This window comes from Chelonia mydas, chromosome 9, assembly GCF_015237465.2.
Source record: "Chelonia mydas isolate rCheMyd1 chromosome 9, rCheMyd1.pri.v2, whole genome shotgun sequence".
NCBI lineage: Eukaryota > Metazoa > Chordata > Testudines > Cheloniidae > Chelonia > Chelonia mydas.
Window position 1 is genome coordinate 85625478 of NC_057855.1, and position 21742 is coordinate 85647219.

At 38.3% G+C, this 21742-nt stretch overlaps 1 long non-coding RNA gene across 1 annotated transcript in view; it reads left to right on the forward strand.

Annotated features, from left to right (window-relative positions):
* The window catches only part of LOC122461868, a 136825-nt gene extending 116576 nt beyond the window's left edge, over window positions 1-20249 (forward strand). The window contains exons 2-4 of the long non-coding RNA XR_006284089.1: window positions 13752-13856; window positions 15272-15377; window positions 19992-20249. This is a non-coding gene — a long non-coding RNA (uncharacterized LOC122461868). The remainder of the gene's footprint in view (window positions 1-13751; window positions 13857-15271; window positions 15378-19991) is intronic.
* Window positions 20250-21742: the final 1493 nt, after the last annotated feature.

Genomic DNA, 21742 nt, shown 5'->3' on the forward strand with positions numbered 1-21742 from the left:
CATTTCAATACGAATTAAAAGGATACAGTGAATCCCGTTTTACAAACAGTGCTTAATCTTCCCTCGATTTCACATCAAAATCATGTATGTTTGTTTGTTTTAAACAAAAAACAGTTTGGGGGCTGACTGTACCATCTAACTCTCATTAAAGTCAAATGAAAGGCCTTAACGGGAGTAAGACCATGTCCTTAAGGCATGCTTTTGAATGGGGAGCAATGTGGAAACAGGAAGCGTGTGCCCCAGAAAGACACAATGCTTGCTGGAGCCACAATATAATACCCTAATGAAAGGATGATTTTAGTACCAGTATCTGTATACTACAAGCTTAAGCCTAAATTTGCAGAATTGACCTCTAATTTTGGGTGCCCAACATGAGACACCAGGTATTTGGTTACTAGAAGTGCTAAGCACTTTCAGCTGTGGATAAGGCTGAATTAAACTAATTGGGGTCCCAAGCATGCTCCACATGGGCGCTTCGATCCCCCCTTCCCCACAATAGTTTCACCCTCATGCTGCAGTCCCACCCTGCCAGAGTGTCAGAGTTAAGGCATTTCACTCTACTTTTTTCAGGCTTCCTGTAGACACAAATAGGCATTCTTTATACTTGGTTAATGTTTTCAAGCTTTTGTAAGTATCCATGACTACTAGAAATTTTTTATTTTTAAAAATGAAAGCTGATATTCTGATACCTTGTAACTCCAGGAACTTGGACCCTAGTCATGAGCCTAGAGTGTCTATGCCTTAAACCTACTGTGGCTGCAGAGACTTAATGCGTGTGAAAATCAGCCTCCAAGGGTATGTCTACACTGCAATTAGACACTGGTCTGTGCCAGGAGACTCAGGGTTGCAGGGCTTGAGCTAAGGGGCTGTTTAATAGACATTCCCTGCAAGGTGGGAGGATCCCAGACTTCGAGCTGAAGCCCAAGTCCAAAAGTCTACACCACAATTAGACAGCCCCTTAGCCCAAGCTCCATGAGCCCAAGTCAGCAGGCACGGGCCAGCTGCTGGTTTTTAATTGCAGTGTAGACAGACCCGCAGTCTCTGAAGCTAGGCACCCAAAACTGAAGCCACTGGAAATTAGTAGATGCTTCTGAAACTTTTGGCCTTAACTCATTGATGTAATGAGTATACTAGCAGTGAATTTGTAATGCCTATTCATTTTCCATATAGAATGTATATGCTGTGGTGACATTTTTCTGAAATAGAGAATTTGTAAAACAAAACAAAAAATTTTAGAAGAATATTAATGAGGTAGATCCTCCTATAAATAGCTCAATTGACGCAACTTCAATGGAGCTATGACCATTCACACCAGCTGAGGATTTGCCCCAATAATTTTAAACTACGTATCTTTCTCTTGTGCTTGCATCTCCGATAATGGTACAAGAATTCTAATAAAACTCTGGCATTTATCCAAAGGCTATGCCCTCTTAAGTTAGGAGGAACATTGGTATTTAACCAGAAAAGCCTTATTAAAGTATGGTTGAAAATGGGTTATATCCCTATACCATAATCATTGTTTTGGACTCACATGTGATCATTGAGTCTTGTGATTCATTTAAGACATCTGGATTTGCTATTGTCAGATTACTGACATCCTTTTCTTTTTTTTTCTTTTTTTTTAATTTATGCCTCCGATGTCTGTAATATTTAAATATTTATAACTTAGGTTCACCAAGTGCATAAGCACAAGGGAAAATAAATCCATTATGCAAAGGGTGATTAGCTTTATCACAGTCTTCTACAGGGAAGCTGTTTATTTTCAGTGTTCATTTTCTTGGATCAGTCAGGCAGACAGCTGTTCTTTTAGGGCATTTCTGTTAATTTAGGTAACTTCTTTGAATTGTAAATCTACCACCAAATTTCAAAAACTTCAGCCTGGAGCTCATAATTCTATCATCAAAAAAATCTTTATGATCACAAATTCAAAAAATGTCTACATGTCATAGGCATTTCAAACAAATGTAAAGTATATACACCATAAATCACCTAATAATCAGTGCCTATATGAAACTTGAATGTAAAATGTCCAGGTCTGTGAGGTTTCTCAAATAAAAAAATAATGTAGTATACACTGTGTACTTTCCCACAGGACCATGTTCCAGTTGAAATACCATATTACTATTTGTTTGACTCTATAAACTCCTATTTTTATCAATATGGCATTGCAAAAGTAGAAATGTGATGAGTGGATAACCCATAATTTTTCAAATTTTCTAAAATTGCATTGGATTTGTGGCCAAGTCCAGGATCTAAACAGTCACAGAAGAGGTAAAGGAAGATAAACGTGCTACTGGAGAGTGATTTGGGAGCATTTGTGTGCAGGCTTATAAACAACAAATCATGGGAACCATGTCTTACTCTCAAAAGTATCAAGAATGCTATGTAAGGGCCCAGTCCCTTCAATTTTAGCCATACAGCTAGTCCCTAGTCATGCATGTAGTCCCTATTTGGGTGACAAGGATTATTGGCTTGAAGCCACAGGATTGTTCCATAAATGTTTAATTATAACTAAATTGCAGCTTAAAGTGCTGGTGGAAAAACTACTTATTCTCAGCTCCCATAGCATGTGGTGATATCCAAACCTGTCACTGAAATGTTGTTTTTTTTCCCCGATTGTAAATGTGCTTATCTACAGGATGTTACATAGTTGTTCTATTAGATAGAAATATGAATCTTACTCCGTGAACGTCAGTATTCATATTGAAATTGTCAAATGTTTAATGGCTGTCAGCAACATCTTGGAGATTGTGGGCCTAATTCTACTCTGTTACTCTGATTCAAATGCAGAGTAACTCCAGTGACTTCAGAGGGAGTTCCATGAGGGTAGAATTTGGATGCTCAAATGAAGTTACTCCAAGTATACACTGTGAGCAGAAGTTGGCCCCATATATTACCTTGTTAATGAGCCAAATTATATGTGGAGTGTTCATTGACTTGTGTACATTCAGAGGATAGAATTTGGTGCTCTTGCCGGAGGGAGGGTACAGAGGTGTAGAAGGCTTCTGATCCCCGCTAGAGCATGAATAAGGGCCTACGCTGTCAAAGTGGGAGTTATGACCTTAGGGATCTCAGGATATAGGGACTTGCTGTTAATATAATTTGTCTTTAGCAAATAAATAAAATAAAACACTTGTGCATGAAGGCCTGTTAGTCAGGGTTTGACTTAGTACTGAAAGCTATTTTTTTTTTTTTTTTTTTTTTACAAAATCAAAGCTAAAATGTGGTTAGTTATTGTGGTTTTATTCTCATTTTTAAGTAGCTTGCAGTAGATTGTAAGCCCCTTGGGACAGGAACTGAGCTCTTTGAAAGAGCACCGAGCATACTGTTGTCACTCAGCAAATAATAATGGATAAACCGTGGATAACACCTGTTTGTTCCCTTCGGAATGATTACTTTTCAGGTGCAGGTGTGAGTACAGCTCAATTTATATTACAATTAATATTTAAAATATAGAATGTTAGTGGTGAGATTGTAGGGAAAATCTTTATAGAATAAAGACAATAGAACGTTTAGAGGGAAGCAGACACTGAATATATATAAGGCTAAGGGATAGAACAGAGCTGCAGCAAAAATAAGAGCCCTCATAAAGCACCAAAGCGGATAGAAAAAAAATGCTTTGCAGTAACAGCAAAGCACCGTGTATTCATAAGTGAAAATTGGCAAATAATCATTTAGGGTCTCATTTTCCTACCTCTGCCTCCAGTGAAGTCAAGGGGAGTTTTCAGTGGGTGCAGTGTTAGGCCAATGTTGACCACTGCTGAAAATTGGACCTTCAGTGTTTTATCAAATAGTGTGGCATAGACCGGGCTTCCATGGCTGCTAGTGTCAACTGGAATATTTTGAAGAATTTAAAAAACACTCTGAGTCAATTTTCACGTGACCTGTAAGCATGAAAGAGGGTCAATTTATGAATTTGCCAGGGTGGCAGTTCTGTTTTTAAAGCTGAACTCTAACAAGCTTGATTTGCCAATACATACTAGAGTCCCATACAATAACGCGTCTTTCTTGAGTCCAGGGATTGTTAACATACCAGTTTAACGCTGGGTTCTTTTCAGGTCAACTTGAAGAGCATTTCCGAAATCAGGACATTTGCTTATTCTTTACCAACCAACAGTGTATTAATCCACCACATTAATATATTACCAATAGTTCTCCACTCAAGTGCAGACACAACCAGTTGTGTGTACTACACACACAATATAGACTTGCAAGCAATTATCACAGACTAGAGTTGAAGCTCAGTAGTTATATCAAAGAACAATGCAAATTGCCAAGATTTTTTTATCACATTTACTTATGATCAACAATTCTGAATTCTTTAGTACCTAAAACATTTGCTACACTTCCAAGGGTGCACTTGTCTTTAAGGAATGAGGCTTAAGGAAGAGTATGATTGGTCCAAAAGGAAGAAGTTTAAAAGCAATTGCTTAAAATTCTTTTCAATCTCTCTTAGGCTTGGAATTATAAAGGCAATAAAATCTAAAATGTAGTTACTTGAGGTCCCAATAGGAGTGTAGATTCAACAAGATAACCTACAGTTATTTATATTAAAGATGAGGTGGGGAAATACAATATTTTAAATGAATTCTCACCACGCTTAACCCTGGGATGGGGGGAAGAGTCCTTTTCACACAGCTGGTCTAAGTCAGTCACACTTAAGATTCTGCAGCTTCTTGTGTTGGGTTCAGTCAATTCTCCTCAGCACTGGGTGACTTGACATTTTTATATACTCCCGTTTCAATTTCTTTGCCTGCTTCCATTGGTATCCAGTAGACGGTGATGGTGTGTAAGAAATTACTTCAATCCTTTTATTATCAGAGGCTTTTTGAGTGTGATTCATTTCAAGGATGGTATTTTTGTATTAGCCCCAACTATCAACTGGGATTCTCCCTCTTTTTTAAGCAATATCTCTTAATATCTTAAAATTATACCTTGGTTTATATCTTCTAACATTTCTCGTTGCTGTTGCCAGAAAATTCCTATTATTTCTAGAGTGCAACAATTAGTTACAATGAAAACCAACAAAATCCTTATATTCTACATTTGGAGGACATACATAATACATTCTTTGATTATATAGAAAAATTTCACAATATTTAGGACTTTCAAGCTCATACAGAGTTCTTTTGTAAGCTTGTTTCTCTCACCAACAGAATGTTTTCCAATAAAAGATATTACCTCACCCATCTTGTCTCTCTAATAGAACAGACATATTTTCCACGTATAGAAAGATGTAGATCTGATTCACAAGGCAAATGTACAGATTCTGATTTGACGTGACCAAGACAATTCATGATATATTTGATTTACAAGGAATACAATATATAGTTCATAATTTGGGGTAAAAACATGTGACTTAGATTTTTGGGGGTAACAGTTTGCCCAATTTGACCTTCCATCTTCCAGCCACATTTCAAGTTTGTTTAACTTGCAGCTTCCCCACCCATCTCTTTTCTAGATACTACTTGTGCAATGGGCAATTTACATAGCAAAGCAGGGTGTGACACTTGATTGGTAACTTGAAGTCCTTTTTAGCTAGGTTGGAATTGAGAAAAAGTATTTATCCATATGCATATTACAAGAGATCCTTGCCTAAGTGATTAGCAATACTAGTACTCGGCCATTTTAGTTTCTATTCTTAGGGATGGGAAGATCCAATCTTGGCTGATTGTGGGTCCTTAGGCAAAGTTTCTCATGTGATGTGAAGCATTTTCTTACTGTCTTTATAGGTTGATCCTATTTTGGAAAAAAACAGAGGGGGATAGATTTTATCACTTTTTTTGGTTGGTTTGTTTTTGGAAAGCCAGAAGGAATCATTAGTTATTAATAATTCAAGGCATACCTCTGGCAGACCTCATAAATTCCAATTAATATCAGATTTATGTGACTAGTGGACTGCTAGAGGGGAAGGTGAAAAAACCGTTCACAATCCTAGGCAGTAATATGGCTGTTGGGAAAAGTGGACATGAGACCTGTAAGAAATCCATTTAGTGTGAAACAGATGGAGAAGAGTGAGAAATCCTAGAGCAGAAAGAGGTGAGGCCTGGAATCTGAGAGAAGTGATCTCAGCTGGAGTGAAAGAGGGTGCCTGAGTCTTGGATAATCAGACCAGGTGTACAGAAGTACATTGGAGAGACCACATTACTGGAGCAGAGGAAGCCTGAGAGGAGAGGAAACCTACAGAGAACAGCGAGACTCCTAAGGCAGAAAAATGCTTTTAGAGGGGATAATTGCTTTGTTAGTATTTACTTAGTATTTACTTTTCTGTCTCTGAAGAGCTTTTCTTTGTTGGGGAAAAAAGCATGATTCAAAGTTTTCATTTCTGTCAGGAAGAGATGCATATTTAGGCTTTTCAAAATGATACTTTCTGCACTACAGAATGTAATCTGAATCATTCTAAATAGTCTCACTTGGCAGTCATGCTTGATAAAGACAAAGAGACCATCTCTAATTGCTTTAGTCTTTTACTAATTATCTTATTATTAATATGAAAGCACCGTTATAGTTAATTTCAAAGATAAGCATAAAAAGAGTCCAACAAGTCTTCTATTTTTTTCTTTATTTTTCCTGAGTGTTTTTTTTAAACAAATCTTTTTTTTTTTTTAAATCCAGCAATTGCTAAATGGAAATTAGAACTTGGCTGATAGGAACTGTAAACATCAGCCTGAGAATGAGTAGTAAAAAATATTCTGTTGTAATATTTCTTATCCAGTGAGATTATTTTTTAGTGATAAGGTAAAACAGCTGGGACCTTTTAATCCAAATCAAAACCTTATCAGATTATTACTGCTGAGAAGCCTCAGGGAATCATCCATTCTCACTATCTTGATATTGGTGATCCAGAGCTCTTGATACCAACTGTATTTGCATTAACACTTAGCACTGGAATAATCCAGACTCCATAGACCAAGGATTTAAAGATTCAGCGTGCTGCGCATGAAGTCAATTGCAAAACTTCTAGTGATTTCAATGAGTGTTTGGGTCCTAAAGGGTGGGATTTTCAAGAATCTAAATGACTTACAGCACAATTTCCGTTGACATTTAGAAGGACTTTGTATTCTGTAATCATAGGACTGTAGAGCTGGAAGGGACCTCAAGAGGTCCTGTAGTCCATCCCCCTGCACTGAAGCACATCATCCCTGGCAGGTGTTTGTTTAACCTGTTCTTAACAGCTTCCAGTGATGGGCATTCCACAACCTCCCATGATAACCATGTTTTAGTGCTTAACTATCCTTATAGTTAAAAAGTTTCTCCTAATATGTAACCTAAATCTCCTTTGTTGCAAACTAAGTCAATTTCTTCTTGTCCAGCATGGAGTGGGCATGGGGAACAATTGATCACTGTCCTTTTTATAGCAGCCTTTTACACATTTGAAGACTGTTATCAAGTCCTCCCCTTAGTCTTTCCTTGACTAAATATGCCCAGTTCTTCCAACCTTTTCCTAGGTCAAGTTTTCTAAACATTTTTTGTTGCTCTCCTCTAGAGTCTCTCCAATTTTTCTACATTTTTTCTGAAAGTGTGGTGCCCAGAACTAGACACAATACTCCAGCTGAGGGCTTACCAGTGCCAGATAGGAGGCAACTGTCCCACTCTGTTTTGCATACAATACTTCTGTTAATACCTCCCAAAATATTTGCTTTTTTTCCAGCAGCATCACGTTGTTGACTCATATTCAATTTGTGATCAACTATATCCTGCAGATGCTGTTCTGCAGTACTTCTGCCTAGTCAGTTATTCCCCATTTTATACTGGATTTTTTTCATTCCTGAGTGCAATACTTTGCACTTATCTTTTAGTTTAATGTTATTGATTTCATACCAATTCTGCAATTTATCAAGATCATTTTTAGCTCTAGTCCTGTCTTCCAAAGTGCTAGCAACCCCTCCCAGCTTGGAGTTATCAGCAAATTTTATATGTATCATTTAGGAGGTTTTGAAAACAGTACCATAAGTACATTCAGTTAAGGAAACTGTGAAATCCTGACTCCAATGATCTCTTGGTATTAGAAGGACCCTTTGTTTGATTAAATTGGTTTTAAATAATCACTTACCATAAAGTCTAGTGTCTGGGTGGTGAAACCAGGGCTGGGATGCCTAAGGAGACTGCAGTTAGGACTTCTTGTTAACCAGTGTAGTAAGACAGAAGTTTACTTTTGTTACTGGCTTGGTATATTTTATGGAAGAATAACCACCAGTCTGGGGTGTGTCTGCCCTATTTCTCAGCAATTCATCCTGAATTTGAGCATCCTCATTTGTGACCCACTGAGGCATGGTGACAAAGATAAAGAAACCTAAACTATTCCCTTTTCTCAAGGAGACCTTGATGTGCAGGACTCTTCCCTGGATCCTGGCTCCAGCCAGCCTTCTTTCCTACACTGAGATCTGAAGGTCTGCACTCCCTCCCAGCCAGGCAGCAGCTGAGCTGGGCTCTCCCTTTTCAGCCGTCCCTCAAAGCTTGACACCTGCTTCTACTGTTGCAGGGTGCAGCTGATTGGATTCCTAGCAGCCCATTCCCACTCATGTGGGGTTTGTACACTCCATCAAACACACCCCACCCAACCAAATTAACTGACACTGTAACACTGTACAACACCAAGTAGTGTTCCAATTTGATGGCATATTTATTTCATTCTGAAAATTGTTCTACTTTTATTTAGATATATGTTGGTTGCCTGCTAGGGGCCAAACTCTGCCCTCATACCTGTGTGGAGCAACTATTGAAGACCTCTCTGGATGAGATGAGAGCTTGTGTTGATTGTTACATTTAGATATATTTTTCATACTATGGTACATAGTCTCCCTTGATGCATATGAATAATATCTTTTAGTATCAGAGTTATGCCAGAGTATCAGAGAATCCTTACATTTGGCCTACTGTAATGTAGCTAAAAGCTTTTAATTAACAGTATATACTGGACCAAATTTGATTAACAGCTAGGATAACTTATTTTTAAAACCCTGACAGAATTGTGCGTTCTGATGCAAATGCACTAGAATGGTAGGATCATGTTTATGGTTATAACCCCCATAAGAACGGGCTGAATGGTGTGTTGTTTGTTCAAACTGAAAAGTACTGCACATACGTTACTCTACAAAAAGGTTGTAAGACACAGCAATACTATGTTGTTGGGTATTTTTTCCAAAGAAATCTTTTAAAAATATTTTTAATTCATATTTGAAGTGATCTCTGAGCAGATGGAGAGTCTGTAAATGAGTTTATGACAAGACTCAGGGGTTTCATCTAATTAAAAATGAAAGGTGAATACTATATGTAGCTGACTTTTATTTTTTGGTGAGCTGTTTTAATTTACTATCTGAATGTTTGGTACCTGCCTCCATAAAAGTAGAGTGATTATTTCAGGATAATCTTGATATACCTGCCAAACTGACTTAACTAATGAAGTCAGTTAGTTAACATTATAACCCTGTGGGAGCAGCACAGTGCCTGATGAGACCACACATTCCCTGCAAGTATATTGTGAGATCACACAGTTCTTGAGTTTAAAGGAACAGGAATCACGATGTAAACTGTGAATTTTTGACTGAGAAATAGTTAGGCAAAGTCAATGTTATACCACTGACCATGACTGCCATTGCCTAATTGACCTCTTGGTAAAACTACGTCTTGTTTCCAGTAGGATAGTGCACTTGCGTTTCTACCATGATCTAAGTAACACACCTTTTTTTGGCTTTGAAGACAAAGCTATGGGGTGATTGTTTTTTTTTTTTTTCCCTGAGCCAGCCTGTCCTATCCCAGAAGGACTTCTGCTCAAAGTCCCTCCTCTGCCCTCACAGTCCTATAAAGCTCTGTATTCTGAGGAGAGGATTTTCACTCTTCAGATGATGCATGATTGTTCCCTCACTTCCCAGTGTGGCCAGTAGTCTGTTCATTTCATGTGTGATAAGAAACGTTGCTCGTTATTCATTCTGTTTGTGTGTTATAAGCCACCACCACCCTGTGTCTGTGTAGTCTATTTAGATTGTAATCTTTTCAGGGCAGGGACTGACTAATACTCTGTGTATGTATAGGGCCTTGCAAAATAGGCTCCATTTTTGGGTGGTCCTTAGGCACTACAGTAATTAACATTAATAAACAACTTATTCTGGCATAGGTGAAAAGAACCCATAAACCTAAGCAGACAACCTTTTAAAAAAAACAACAATGTTGTATGAAAAGTGATGCCATTTCTGCTATTCTAATGAAATTCCAAATTTATATCCTAGTAGGGGAAATTTTATGAGAAATGTAATCTGGTAGTAACTCATAGTTGGGTGAGGTATGACTGTATAGATCAAACACTGTTAGCAAGAAAGATTGATTACTGTATAATTAGTGCCGGTCGATATGTGTAAAAAAACTATGGAAGAACCCAAGTAAGCATGCTGGCTGCAGGTGTAACACAATGTCAGAAAATAAAATTCTTCCCTAAATAAATATTAAGATTATCCCTATGTCAGATGGAGTATGGACTTTGGCGTTCCCCTTCCCATGTCTGAAACCACAACCATAGTGATATGATAGCTATCGTATATGACCGTTGTCTTTTAAACCAATGGATGCCATTTCCTTGCATCATGGATCTTACCCTTTTGGTTTTCAGTCATGACCTTACCATCATGGAGTCCTCATTTTCAGTATCCTGCTCAGTATAATGGTAGACATCCCAGACCTGGAGGTAAATCTTCTCCACCAGTGTAACTTCAAAGAGTGATGCATTCACCTCAAATGGAAGAGGTTGAATCAGGAGATCAAAAGTTGCAGAGTAATGGGCATGATATTTTGTTCAGCAGGGGACTCCTTTGGCCTTTTCTTCATCTTCACCAGATGAAAAAGTCATCCCATCAATTTCATATATGGTGGATTATTTCAAGGCATTTCAGAACCTCCTTAAGAGAATGACTGAAACCCTAGGAATACCTGTAGGAAAAGTTGTGTAAACTGTTTTTTGACATTTTATACCCTGTCATGCAGGAGCATTTAGTAATGCTGATTAATAAGGGTATGTTAGACCCAGATACAAATCTTCAGCAGACCCCTGCTTCCATTGCAATGTCCAAATTTACGAATCAGACACCAAGTCCCATCAGAGTAATTTTATACTCACCCTAACCTAGGGTCAGTGGTTGTGATGGATACAAATGAAAAATCAAGGCAATCTGTTCCCAGGCAAAGTATGCCCCAAGGAACAAAAGAAATTAGGTATTTCTGTGGGGAGGAAAAATATTATCTAGCTAGTTTACAAGTCAGAATAGCTAACTATTGGGCTTTGCTAGCTAAGTATGACTGTCTTACAATGGGATAGTTTCCTAGTTCTTGGATAAACTTCTGGGGAACCTAAGTAACAGATCAAATCTGTGTGTGCTGAGGGGAAATTAATTGCCAAAGTAACTTTTTCAGGCAGCTCTATATCCTGCTGATACAGCTACAAGATCAAGGGCTACTTGTGTCACAATGAGGAGAGATTCTTCATTGGCTTTGTCTGGTATCTCAAAAGAAGTATAGATGACAATAAAGGGTTTATCTTTTAAAGGACATAATTTGTAGCTCCAAGACTACTGAGGCATTATAGGCACTGAAGGAATCAAGATCAATCCTTCAGTGTTTATGGTAGTATAAAATATCATATAGGAGGAAACAATTACAACCTCAAACAGTTAAGACAAAGATTATCCTCTTATTTTTACCATCAAAAATCTAACTTGTTCAAGAAGAAATCACACTATTGAAAAGTGTGCTTCTTTAACCATGATATTGCAGTCTGGACCTAGCCAGAGACAGTAAATTTGATCCCCTGTATGAGGGTTCTGGACTAATCAGCAAGGATCTCTACTTTGCCTTCCCCTCCTTTTGGTGGGTACCTTCTTGCTTTTCAAGGCTGCTTGGGCTCGAACGGTGGCTGGCCAGTGGGTCCTAGAAATCATTCAAGAAGGTTGTCACCCAATTTCAGGGTTTGCCTCCTCCCTACATCTAACCCTGTCCCTCTTCTGTGATGATTCTCTGCTTCACCTGGCTCCATTAGAGATAGTGCTGCTTGCTTTCAGGGTTCTATTTTCTATACTTCTTAATGCCAAAGAAGAGAGGTTGGAGGTGCTTAGAACTAGACTATCTGTTGCTTTTCTCTTTTTTTGTCTGCTATGCTAAGTCCCGAAGGCATGACAGCAATTCCCTCTGCTTTCAGCCAGTACAAAGTGTGTCTTACCAAGAAAGAGGTGGATATGTCACAGTTAGAGGTTTGAATAGCATATTGCCAAGTCGGAAGCATTTTATAGAAAAATATGTGGGTGGATAGTGAGGACATCGCGTATAAGGTTAAGAAAAGTGTAGTACCTACCTGAGGGTGGACAAAGCATCTTATCTTTATCACCATCTGTCACTTACTTTTTGATTTATTTAAATTAAATAAAATAGACCTATCCAAAAAACTCTGCCATCACTTACAATCATGTAGATTACATCAGGAGGATCAGGTTAGCCTGCACCTCTTCACATCAGCTGGCAGTCCTCAAATGACAGACAATAAAAAATAAACCCACTATAACCCATTGCCCACTCTAACTATTAAAAGAGAGCTTTTATAAATGTATTGTCTTCTAGCAATTTAAATGCCACCTTTGATATGAGCCTTTGTATACATACAATTCACTGAATGGCACCACACACACAATGATAACCAGAATGTTTTTTTGGATACCAATGGCCTAACATATCTCAGGCTAGCAGTACAAAAATTTGGTTTTTAATCCCAAACCAGCTGCTTTTGCAATGTGTATATTTACTGTGCAATAATAGCAAACATACTAGGAAAAAAAAACATTTTCCCCCTCAATATCTTGAGCTCCAAGGAAAGGAAAAGTTCAGTTCTACAGGCCCGATCCTTTGAAGTCAGTGGAACGGAGCCAATGTACACCTGCTGAGAAGGGTTTACAGTCTCTTAAAAATGAAGTACAGTGTTCAGAGAGGGTTTATAGACACACTGTTCTATTAGATGTCTGGTCATTACTGTAGAGGATATGTCAGAATAAAATCATAATTCCAAGAATATCTGTTGTTGGACAGTTTAGAAACAAGCAAAAATGTGATACATCATGTTGGGTCTGGGTTATTTTGTTGATTGTGGTGTTGCCATCTGCCCAGCACTGCAACTTATAACCTCGGACTCACTGAAAGATTGTTTTTATGGCTTTCTTTTATGGAGGTGTTTGTGTTTAGAGTCTTCACTGGCCTCCCGAGAAATGAAATTTGTTTCCCTGTGTTCTGTCCTGCAGAAACTTGAGTTGTTTATCATTTTATCTTGGCTTAATTCGGGTCATATTGTAACACAATGGCTGGACTCTATGAAGAATTCATTAGGCCAGGAATGTATTGTAACAACAACAAAAAAGAATTAATATTAGATAATAGTGCTAAGATTTTTAGTTTTTTTTTACAAAAGAAAAGGTACTAAAGAGTTTTAAGGCACAATCAGGTAGACTCTTACACACAACTAGTTCTTCTGATATCAAGACTGCACACATGAGTAAGGGCATGTAAGAACAGGCTCAGAGTTTGCTTCAGTGAAATCTCGCAATATGAAGCCCAGAATTTTATTATTTATTGTGATTTGGCTAATGGGATTTACAACACATGATCCTACCTGCAAGAATTTGATATAAAGAAATATAGTAAGAGCTGTCTGAGACATATGAAACGCACTGTGGCTGCTGGTAAAATCATATTATTAATGGTTTAATTTCTTATATTTTGCACAGGATTCAAGGTTCCAATTAAAACCCTGTTTGGGCCATTGCTTTGCCTTCCAGTTCTTAATCTTTCCTGAAAGCCTCATCACTTTTCTAAAACAAAAGAAGAATGAGGTAAGGCGAGAAAGTAATGAAATGCAGCATAACACATCTGTCAAAGGAGCAGAAAGTAGCTTTAAAAAAAATCCAGGATCAGTGACATTCAGAAATTATTTGTTGAGCACTAAATGCTTTCATGTGAGGCATCTTAATTCCAAGGGGTCCATGTCTAAATTATGAGTCTAACATACACTGGGGGTTTTGTTGCTTGTGTTAGAGAGTTTTACAGTTGAAGTAGCCACGGTGTATAAATAACTGATGCCAGTACTGTGAGTGATAATCTGTATTGCTAAACAATCTCCTGCTTTGTAGAATGCAACCCTTTAAGAGATTCTTTGACATTTTGGAGCTGAAATTATGAATACAATTAACATTTTTAAAAGTTCTTTAATATCCATTTTTTATAATGTTAGATTTATATTCTCCAGATACAGGCAGTCCTCGGACTTATGACACAATTGGTTCCTGAAAATTGCATCGTAAGTCGCAACATCATAACTTGGAACCACAGTACGCTCCATTGTGGGACCGAGAGTCGTAAAGTCGAAACCAATTGTCATAAGTTGAATCAGGGTGTCAATTCAGAAACATTGTAAGAGTCGTTCATCATAAGCTGAACATCGTAAAGTCAATGTACAGCGAAGACAACAGTGGGCAATGTATTAAAAGACCTAACCTAATTCATCATGCAGAGGTCTGATACCCTTTAATTCTTTATTGTTGATAATACATCTTTTTGAAATTCTTGTGCTTGACACTTCATTGCTATGTTGTCACGCTGTATTGCATTACTACATTCGATGGCAGATGGAACTAAGGGTGACATAGACAGAGGAAACACCAGTCCATGAATTTAAGGCATGTGTAGAAAATATGTCTGGACAGTCAATTGAAACGATCCTAATTTGTTTTCACTCTGTAATATCTGGAGAGTTTAGGGAGGGAAGGTTCAGGGAGGGTTGAGGAAAAAGTTAAATTTCTTCCTTTGCTCCTACCAGCCTTTTATTGTATATGAGTATTTTAAAAGGCTTATACACTAGTTTAATGATAAGAAAAAGGAGAGGTATAGCCACGGGTACTTAGTTCACATCTTATAGGCATCAGATATTCCATATCTGACCTTGCAACCATCGCATCTTCACTTTATATAAGGGCCAAATTCTTCTCTGTTACTGCAATGGAAATCAAGACTATCTTCAAACTTCCATTGAATTCAGTAGAGATGTTCTGGAACTATACTGGTACAAATAACAAAGATTGGCTCTAAATGGGAGAGTTGCTTCCATTTCAATATCAGATATTACAAAATTCTGCTCCCAGTTATACTCCTGGAACCCCAGTGGTGTAATCAAGGGCAGTATTTGGCTCATACTACTTACAGTTTCCCTTTTTGATATTCCTCTTTATTTTCCTGCCTATACATCATCCAGCATTAACGTTATTCGTATTAATACATGGGACATCAGAGGAAGTTTTCAGGGCCATTTGCTAGGAGCAGCTTTGAGCCATCTCCTCTGATGGTTATGTGCTGCAATGGTAAGTGTTGTTTGTTTGCCTTGATATTCACTTAAATCCACTTTTTGTTATGATGTTGACTTGTCTACTTGATGATATTTACAATAGATTATGATTCTCCTTCGATGATGGCGATAATGCATTATGTTTACCTAACAACTGAAGTCTAATATTTATCCGTAGAATAGGAGCAGCATAGATAACCACAATTTTTTCAAATGTCGGTTTGATAATTACCATGCAGATGCAAAATATGGCTATGTTTGTGTAAATTTCTGAAACAATAACTTGATATTTGTGATGCTGCTGTAATGGTCCTAATAATTTCATTAAGTGTCAACAATGAAAGGCTTTTTGTAGACCTCCATTTTTTAGTGTTCCTAATTCATCCCCAAAAGAACAAGGCCTCACTCTGGGCTGAAATTTGATGTACAATACATCATCCGTGACTAAGTTATTTTACACGTTCTGAAAAGGAAAAATTATCTTCAGCTCTAGGAGAAAAAATACTAACTACCTTCTCATGCGGTATAAAGGAGGAATAATTGCGATAAAATCAGCGGAGTTATACCTCTGATAAATCAGTGGAAGTGAGATGAGAAAAAGACCTAGTAAGCAGAAGTTTGTTTTCAGAAGCAACCATTGCTGTAACTAGGGTGACCATATATCCTGTTTTAGCCAGGACAGTCCCTTTTTTAAGCCCTGTGCTGGCCATCCTTAATTTTTTATTTATTTTTTTTTCAAAACTGGGCTTTTGTCTCGTTTGCTCTTGCCAAACAAGAGCCAGCAAGAGCAAATGGGACAAATGCTCTGTTTTGCCAAGAAAACTGCAGTGGAACCCCTCAAGTTGGATGGACAGCCATGGGGCTTGGGTCGGGCCTGTGAATGGGGAGAACTGAGGTGCCTTGGGCTGGCCCCACGCGGGCGGGGAAGAGAGGAGGGCCTCGGGCTGGCCCTGCACAGTGTGGGGGAGGGGGCTTGGGCCAGCCCTGTGCGGTGTCCAGTTTTCCCTTGGGGAAAATATGGTCACCCTAGCTATAACCCTCCTGTGATGGGTTGAACCGCTCTTTCAGGGTGCCACTGGATGTTCTGCGGTCCCACTGAGCCTGCCTGTCCTACCAGGCTGGGTTTCCTTTATTCTGCTCCGTGGTGACAAGCTCTCAATCCCCTTTCCAGTACACACAGAGGCAGGGACATGCCCAGCTGTAGAATCACAGAGAGTCTGCAATTAGCTTTCTGTTGGAGGGTCCAGGTAGGGCAATGCCCAGCTCTCCTGTGCACATACCCTCTGCAGTGTAAACCCAAAATAATAATGTCTTGCACTATATAGAGATCTATATTGCATAAGCTCATAAAAATCGCTCCCTCCCTCAATCTGGAGCAAGATATGCATAGCTCTTTGCACCCCGCCCCCAGTTATGAATGGCACAAACTGGGTTTTGGTATAAACAAGAAATAAGTTTATTAACTACAAAAGGTAAATGTTAAGTGATTATAAGGGATAGCAAACAGAACAAAGCAGATTACTGAGCAAATAAAACAAAACACACAACCTAAGCTTAATTCTAAATATAGGCAGGTTGCAGAGTTTCTGCAGCTTATAGTTCCAGTTATTGTTCTTTACAGACTTCTCTCAGTCTGGACTCAGTCCTTGCCTTTCCCCAGTGTAGTTCCCTTGTCTCTTCAGGTGCTTTCAGCAGTCTTCCTCCTTGGGCGGGGAGGCAATGGAGAAGAGCACTGATTGACTCTATTCCCCAGCCTTAAGTAGGATTCACATAAGGCAGGAATCCTTTGTTTCCAGTGGAAAAATACCAGCAGTGTCCAACATGGTACTCTGTACCAGTGACATCATCAGATGACCCTGCAGTGTCAAAGCAACATCCCAGGAAGCTCCTCAGGATGGTGGGAGATTAGTATCTAAGTTCTATTGTCCTTCTTAAATGGCTCATTCATGCTAATTGCCTACAGTCTGATGGGCGTTCCCCCAAGTATACAAAGTTGTACATAGTCAATCTTCCTATCTTCAGATACAGAAATGATACATGTATACAGTGGTGAGCTAGAGCCGGTTTGCTGGAACCGCTTGTTAAATTTAGAAGCCCTTTTAGAACCGCGCGGGACAACTGGTTCTAAAAGGGCTTCTAAATTTAACAACCGGCCAAAAGTGGCACCTTAGGTGCCACCTCCGTGGGTGCTCCGGGGCTGGAGCACTGACGGGGAAAATTTTGGTGGGTGCACCCACCGGCAGCTCCTCACCCGGCCCCAGCTCACCTCGCCTCCGCCTCCTCCCCTGAATGCGCCGTCATGCTCTGCTTTGCCGCCGCCGCCCCCCCACCCCGGCTTCCCGCGAATCAGCTGTTATGGCTCTTTGGGGCGGGGTGCAGTGGGTACCCACTATGATGGCCCATGAGACCATCCTGCCCAGTTCTGGGGGCAGTCGGGGACAGGGGAGGGGGTTGGATGGGGCAGGGGTCCCAGCGGGGGGCGTCAAGGAACACGGCGGGGGGGTTGTATGGGCAGGAGTCCCGGGGGGCGGGGGCGGTCCACGACCCCCTCGTGGGGTGAGGAGGGAACCGGTTGTTAAGATTTTGGCAGCTCATCACTGCATGTATACAAATTGGATAATCACATTGAGCAAATCATAACCTTTCCAATGATACCTTACATGACCCATCTTGCATAAAATAGATCTTAGTTATGCCATATTTATATCATAACAATATTTTTTATGAAGAATATGGGGTGTCACAACCCCAAAATCATTTTTTCTTGTAATGAATGCTTGCACGTGAATAGTACATGGTGGTGGTGGTGTTTGTTATTTGTATTACCGTTGTGACTTGGAGCCCTACTCATGGACAACAGATCAGTAACACATAATATATGTCCCATTATACACTCCACACACATTTTTAATGATGACCATGGGGTATCTACACACGTGGTCTCCCTTAAAAATTTGACTTGTATAACAAATTTACCTGAATATTAGAAGTACTCTAGGACTATCCTATGATTGATATAGAAAATTTGAGTAATGTATGAAAATACTATTTTGGGTGTATTTAAAGGTTGCTAAAATATAATCATTATCATCTAGCACATCCTCTGTGACCTGCACAGAGGCCTCATGGCACCTGATTCTAGTCCCACCTCTTAAATTAAGAGTGACTCAGTATAGGTCTAAGAAGTTATGCTAGTAGCATTTCAGAGCCTTAATTGATGACAGCCATAAAAATCTGAGATGAAACTAATTCTCTTGGTTTTTTATCATTACAAATTTTAACATCAAAACCTGCCAGTTACTGTAATGTCTTCACTTCAAAATTCTTTTTCTGAGGTATTCCAATAATTTAACAAATATAATTCTAGAAATTAACTGTTTGGGAGCATAATTTCCTTCTCACAAATAGTGTGGATCACTTATTGATACTCAGTAAATCCACTTTTTGTTTCAGTGCAAACATTTCTATTGTGCTTCTGTAAGTAAGTATATCCATGTTTTTGTAAAGCTTCTTTCTGTGAAGGATGAGAAAATACAGAAGATATTTTCCCCCATCTGTCTGATTTTTTTTGTAAGTTGATATCAAAATCAGAGACAAAGACCTTAGAACAATAGGAAAGTTTGTTTTCTTTAACAGGCTAAAAGATTCCTGTTTAAAATCTTTTGGGCATTGACGGGTCATTTGTTTGACGGGCAGATATGTTTCATGGTTTGTTATATTTGCAGTAGTGTGTTTAAGATATAGATAGATAAATATTCATATTCATTTTACTTATGAGATAGCTTATTGTCCTTAGTGCACATCAACAAGCTATTATGTCATGGATGAGAGATCTTGATTCAAGTGTTCAGTGTACAATTTCTGCAGGGCTGAAGGCTTTCAGTGATTCTCTTCTTTTCAATGTACAAATCCTTTGTTTGAATATAAACTTTGATTACGATAGCTTAATCTTTATCTATTAATTGTTAGGTGTACTAATTGCATGATTATACAATACCATTATGAGTAATGTTTTCTGCTGCTTTTTTATTTACTCCCTTTATTTGGTGCAATCAGAAAAAATGTTCTGTAGTCAAAGTCCTTTAAGAGATACATGCATGCATTCACTGGACGTGGCTAATACCTAATGCAAAAGAGCTTTAATGGGGTTACAGCCCTTCAAAATGAAGTGTGGTTTGTTCATTTTTTCAAAAGATTCATGTGGGTTTGCCAACAAAAAAAGATCTAGTGTGTGGTGTACTTTTCCCATTTTAGATACAGTACTATTTAAAATGCTTGAGGGTTCTCAATACAGTCAGAGGTTCGCTCTAAGGATTTTATACATTCATTTCTGGCTGGGGCTCACATCAAAGATTTTCTATTAATATTTCCATGATGAAGTAGGAGTCAGGCTGCTGGAAATGGCTATGCAATCAATGAAAAATATTTTGTAACAATAGTGTTCTTTGTGCTTTCATTTGAGGATTCAAAAGCAATTTACAAATATTAATAAAGTCATATAAAAATCTTGTGACACTAGATCAGTATTAATGTCCCATTTTAAAGGCTAGTAAAATAAGGAACAATTTAGTTACCAATACTGTCTGAAAACTACCCACTAACTTTGCATGCTTCCATTTCTGTGTGCCAGCACACCTGGAGAGATCTACAGTTTCATCTTCAAAAGTGCTGAACTGCAGTTCCTGCTGAAGTCCATAATTACAGTCCGCTTTTTGAGAATTTGGAGAAGCTTGACTCCTGAACCTAAACTTCAGGGCTGTGGTCTCTCTGTGTCTAATTTTTGATTAAACTCAACCTAAAAATCAAACTCCAAGGAATAAGAATATTATGCAGACAGTAATTGTAAAGAAGAAATAGGGTTCACTGACTTTCGTGTGGCCCAAATCAACTTTCCAACAGCTATATCCACCTTACTCCACAGGTATGCATGAAATATATTCATTAAAACATACTATGTTCAATATAAAGTCTGTTTTTTGTGCTAGAGAAAAGCCAGATCACCAACTATGTATTTAAGGGCAAAGAAAGAACAGCCATCTAATCAAAACCCAGGAGGCAAAGCATTTGGTAGAGGTTTTCAGCAAGCTCCTTTTTTATTCTGAATCAAATACACTGTACTAAGTGTATCTCATTAAAACTTCATAAAGTGATTGTTCAAATTTTACAATCAGTTCTGTACCTTTATTATAAAACTTCCTTGTTGTATTTACAGTACATTTAAACACTTTCAGCTATGAACGGTGTTTATGAGACATGGAAAGAGGTTAGAGTATTAAGTTATCCAGCACCAGAAAGTGCCCTACAAATTATTTTGCTCATGTCTCAACTAATTTGTCACAGTGTAATTTGGTACCAACTTTTAGAAGCAATAGTTTCACAAATGCTAATAATGGATTTGGTATCCATTCCAAAATATGTGATTGCCAGGACCTCAAAGTAGATAACTATGAGCTTGATACTGTACTCTTTACTCGGACAAAACTCCAGTTATGAATAGGAGCGCATAGTGCCATGCTGATAGAGAGATCTTTTAAAAAATGTTCAGTAATATGAACATCAAGCTAATATGGCTTAACTCTTGAATCTGCTCTCAGATATTTTTGATTTAATTTCTTAAACAAAATGCTCTGTTTTTAAAGGGGAGTAAAGAGCATTTCCTGGAGATAACTTGTACCATCAATCAGTGAAGTGTCATTTCTTTAATTATGTACATAAAATATAAAACTAGGAGTTTCTGTGTAATTCCAACTCTGTGTGTTTTTTCAGTCAGTCACCATGGAGATAGCTTCCTGCAATTTTCCAAAGTTCTGTCCCTTCAGATAAATGCACCTTTACACAATTCAAATGATTTCATGATATTTAAAGTCTCCTTTAGAAATCTGATGTGTTAGCTTAACTTAATAATCTATTTGTGTTCAGTGTAGCAAAATCGCATACTTAGCAGAGCTGTTGCAGCCCTCTTCCAATATGTTTTGTAAATCAGTGACTCAGTAACAGACACAGGAGACAAAACTAATCCACCAGAAAAGCTCAAAGTTAAAAATACCAATAGATGTTTCCTGTATATATTTTTGTGTTGACCTTAACTTATTATATATTGATAATAAAGTCTTATAGCAATCTTCTGAGACTAGATCAGTATTAACAACCCACTTCAAAGATTAGTAAAGTGAGGAACAAATTAGTTACAGCCACATTGTGAAAGCTACCCACTAATCTTGTTACATAATACTGATTGTTATATACCATGGCTAATACATGCTTTTACTAGCATTAGATGCTTAAGACACCATAAGTAACCAGCATCACATTGTGTCTTCTCTTTGCCATTGCTGGCACCAGGAAGTCAATACCTTATGAAATGTGTAACTCCCTTCTGAA